Source organism: Galeopterus variegatus, unplaced genomic scaffold, assembly GCF_000696425.1.
Source record: "Galeopterus variegatus unplaced genomic scaffold, G_variegatus-3.0.2 Scaffold2030, whole genome shotgun sequence".
NCBI lineage: Eukaryota > Metazoa > Chordata > Mammalia > Dermoptera > Cynocephalidae > Galeopterus > Galeopterus variegatus.
The window spans coordinates 45,212-50,168 of record NW_007728141.1 but is presented as its reverse complement, the minus strand read 5'-3'; the positions used below and the strand labels follow the sequence as shown (position 1 = coordinate 50,168).

The 4,957-nt window shown below is 39.9% G+C and overlaps 1 pseudogene; it reads left to right on the top strand.

The window, feature by feature from the left end:
- The first annotated feature begins 3,026 nt into the window (after positions 1-3,026).
- Positions 3,027-4,957, top strand: part of LOC103596485 — a 3,897-nt pseudogene continuing 1,966 nt past the window's right edge.

The following is a 4,957-nucleotide window of genomic DNA, read 5'->3' as shown; positions in this document are numbered from 1 at the left end:
TTTCTGGATTCTCTATTCTATTCCATTGATCGGTGTGTCTGTTTTTATGCCAGTACCATACGGTTACCTGACTTTAAACTATACTACAAAGCTATAATAACCAGAGTCTGTATTTTAATATCCTAATTGATATAGAATAAAAATGGTAAAGAAAATAAATGTATACATATATTTAGAGAATTGGTTGGTTACCTGACTTTAAACTATACTACAAAGCTATAATAACCAGAGTCTGTATTTTAATATCCCAATTGATATAGAATAAAAATGGTAAAGAAAATAAATGTATACATATATTTAGAGAATTGGTTTATCAAAATATATACAATTGTCTTATTAGTCACTGAATTGTTTTACAAATAACAAAATAATAATAATAGTAAAAATAATGAACTTACACAGTGCTTATGATGTGCAAGGAACTGTTTTAATTGCTGTACACATATAAATTAATTAAATCCACTTCATAACCCACTATTGATGAGGAAACAAGACCTGAAGGGTTTAAGCACATTTCCCAAGGTCTCACAGAACTGGATTAAACCCCAGCATTCTGGTTGCAGAGTTTGTTCTTAATCACTACACGTGTATTGCCAAAGCTTTTATTATACATCTGTGAAACAGATGAGTTAAATATTATGAACTGCTACATTCAGTAGATGATGGATTTTTTTTTCTTTTAATGTCTGGACAAAATGACCAGAGTATAAAAAGTCCTGATAATATAGGGATTCATTCATTTCACAATTAAATCCTTATTCGACAACTGTGCTAGGCCCTGAGAACATCACAGCAAACAAGACTTCCTTTCAACTCTTAAAGGGGCTCAGTCTTCCAGAGAGACATTTGAATTAGGAATTAAAATACAGAGTAGTAAGTGTTAAGAATGGGGTGCGTATCATGGACATGCAAAGGAAAGGCTCCTGATTCAGACTTCAGTGGGAGGAAATCAAGAAAGAGTAAAGATTATGAAATGGCTATTTCTTCTTTCCTCCTTATTTTTAGTATTTACCACATTAAGAAGTGAAATAGATCTGAGCATGTGTACTCGTATTTGTGTGTGTGTTTATGCCCATGAGTGAAGTATTCAAGATCTATGGGAATTTAAATGCCATATCAAACCATAAAGCCAAACCTCAAGTATTATATATTTTTTTCTCTTCCTACAAAGGTATTCTGCCCCAGCATAACTCATATAAATATTCTTTTTTACACTACGAAAGGAACATCCACTGTTTCTCTATATAACATCATATAAAAAGCACAATTTGTTTATCCCTGAAAGGTTATATGACAGCCTCTAAACAGAAAATTCCAGTAGTGTGTTTTTCATTTGTTTCAGTTATATAAGTGAGTGTCCCATTTTGCAATAAACAAAAGACCACCATTCACTGAAAAACTGCAGAGAACATTTTGTGAATTTTTAAAGAATGCTTTTTGAAGTATTAGCAAAGGCCATCAAATGCAACCTGTGTCTTTCTTTTTTTGTTGAAAGATCTGTACCAGTGGGAAGTAAAACACATTAAGACTGTGCTAGTCATCAGAGCTAGAATCTCTTTCTGTATTAGGTCAATGGTATCCAGACACAGACAGACATTTAGTAAGTATTCAATACTGTAGAAGTACAAGGTCTCCCACTCACAGCAGGGTAGGGGTTCCTTTATCCTGGAAGCAGTCTACCTTGAATTAACAGGACTGTCTTAAAATAATAGTATTCTCCCATTGATGCTGGGATTTAAAGAAGACACCTTCACTTCCTGAAGCCACTAAGACATCATCTAGGTGTTCCTTTTTTACTGCTTGATAATTTAATATAAAGTACCAAGTAGTACAGCTGCTGAATAATGCTCATAAAATTATACATTTTAGTGTACCCACTGTATTTCTCCATTCTAAAGGACATTTTGAACATTGTTTTAGTATTATCGCCCAGCTCCATACCTGGCAGAGCAATATGGTGTGTAATTTTGTATCAGTCTACAAAATTCATCAAAAACAAAAAAGACAAATTTAAGAAAGTGAAAGAAAATCATAACCAGTAACCAGTAAGTGTATCCCATAGGCTGAATTCCACTGTGGTTGTATGAATATTAAAACTATGGTTTCATATTTTTAAAAAATGTTTATATCTCTTTAAAAATCAGTTGCAGTTGATTGGGGGCTGACTATGGTTTGTATAACTGGATAAAAGCCCAAAGGTGTGAAGGAAAGTGGGAAACCAAAATTTACATTATGGAAATATTATTGGAACAAAATAGAAAAGAGATTTTTGGAAAGAGATACAGCTATGTTATGTAACACTGAAAGGTGCCCTGAAATGTTACCATAACCGTTTTCATTTTCTATAAAGATTCCTTTCTCAAAATCTTCATTTCACTTTATTTTTCCTTTCTCAAAACAAAGTCCCAGGTACACCATAACAGGTATGACCAATCCTGTCACAGTGGAACTTTGTATCTGTGATTTCAGGATTATCTACATGGTATCACTTGTGATTTCACTGAATATAATAGTGCCTCGTTTATTCAGCATCACTGGATAAATTAAACCTTTGGGTAATAGAATGCTCTCCCTTTAAACTAAACCACAAAACTCTTTTTTTTTTTTTAACCATTTTACTCTACCACGTAGAAATTAATGGGTCCACATTACCTGGAAGTACAAAAGCCTGCGATGATCCCCTCACTGCCTTTCTAGCACCTTCTCTGCTGTACTTTCTACCTTTCTAGCACATTCTCTGCTGTACTTTAAAAGCTATGCCCCAGCCATGCAATTGTTTCATGAGTCTGTGTTTTTACTAATACTGGCCCCTCTTATTGAAATCTACTCCGACTCACTCCCTTTATCAAGCCCAAGTGATCCCAAGACTTCTCAGGCTTTTCCGTAATGGGAGTCTTAACCTCAGTCAGCGAGTGGGTGGGACTGGGGCGGTTTGGAGCACAAATCGCACTGCAGAGTTGTCTGGCCTTGGGGCAAGGGACCAGGCTTTCATGCTCTCTTATTTATTAGTCATGGGCCACTTGACAATGGGGGAGTTCACCTGCCAGGCATCTCTGGGCCAGGTGACTCATATCAGTCAAGAGACAGGTGTACAGGACAGCAAACAAGATCTGAGTAGGGAACCAACAGTTCCCACTGGGAGTGAGAATGGATACACCAGTGAACACAGATTGCTGAAAATGGGTACTCCTCTCCATAGGTGGATAAAGAAACCTTCTCTCCACACAAGGCATTTAGGAGGGACATGGAAGTTCAAGGTAAGCCTAGATATGGAGAGGTGATGTGTTCATAACAGAAGAAATATGGGTGCATTTAGGACCCAGAAGCAAATTTCTGGGTCCTAAATGAGGTCCCAGCCAGGAACTCAAGGGGGGGGGAAGTGATAGGGAGATGACCTGGGTCTCTAGTTGATCTAACAATGCAGTCTCTGTTCTGCGGTTCCTCCCCCAAGAGAAAGCTGGCAGGCCCGAAGCCATTCTATGGGGTTTTCCTTTCCATTTACCTTTCTGCAGCCTTCACATTCTCTAAATTTGTTGCTCTCCCAGGAAATCAAAGAGGCTTTCTGTCCTATCAGATGACAAACATCTCATTTTCTTGGCAACACCCCAGGAACAAGCAAATGCCAGACTTCTAGACTTTCATAAATGAAAGATTCTAATCCTAGAAAATCCTTTCCAGGGCTGAAGGGGGGCGGGGGTGAAGAAACTTTTGATTTGGGGTTTGTTTTTTGTTTAACACAAGTGTCTGCATTTCAAAGTTAATTGCATTTGTGTTCTGTGTAATATCTTGCTGGTTTTAAACAAATAAATGTAATACAAAGACAAATTTATATTTCAGTGTCCTAACTAATAGGCAATATTTTATCCCCAGGATATACATACTGAACATCTCTTTTGTGGTAAAATTGTGTAATGTGTTCTAGTTGGGGAAAGTAAGTACCTTGGGGAACAAACACAACGTATTCTATCTGCCACCCGAAAATTAAATTAAAAAAAAAAAAGCAAAACTATATTAGCAAGAAGTGAAAGACATTGTCTAGACAGCTTCCTTGAAGCAGAATCAACAGTGGCCCTCACAACTGTGTGCTCTGTCCTTTGCAAAATGCTGAGGTTCTGAGAGGAAAGGAGGTGGCTTGGGAGACTCTCCACACTTTGTCGAGCGAGCTCCAGAGCCTCGTGCTCCTTTTGGGTCCCACAACGGGGTCAGCCAGCACATACTACCATAATGACAGACCACTATGTCACTGGAGCTGGAAGACTCAGAGAGCACATTCATTTTTCATTCTAGATCTGTACTTAACGGATGCCAAATGAAACTCCTGGTCTGCTGCCCAAACCTGCTCCATCCACAGTCCTGCCTGCCTGGGTGAAGGGCAACTCCATTCTTTTCGTTGCCCAGGCCGGAATGATTTGTCGTCTTTGCCTGATCTCTTTTTCTCACAGTACGTGGCCAATCCATTAGCTAATCGACGGCCAACTCATTGGCATTACCTTTAAAACTAGAATTTAATCATTCTCATCCACCTTCCCTGATGTTGTGGTCCAAGTCACCACCTTTCTTACCTGGTGATTGGAATATCTCCCTACATGCTTCCTCCAACTCTGCCCTTGACCATAACAGTCTTAACAGGGCAGCAAGAGCAACCCTCAGAAAACGCAAATCACATATGTCACGGTCCTCTGTGCAAAACCCTCCAGTGACTCCCATCTCGCTCAGAGGAAGGCCAACAGCTTTAAAAAAAAGACCTACCGGGAGTAAGACCGAGCGAGGTGCCCAAGAGCGAGCGCGCAGCCCCGCAGCTCGAGACGCCCGCGCCGCGAGATCGGCACCGGCGCCCCCGAGAGCGAGCCCCGCTAACCGCCGACCACCCGCCACCGAGGTGCCCGAGAGCGAGCAGAGGTGGCGGCATGAGCGAGGCGGGCCAGGCCACCACCACCACCGCCGCCTCGTATAACTT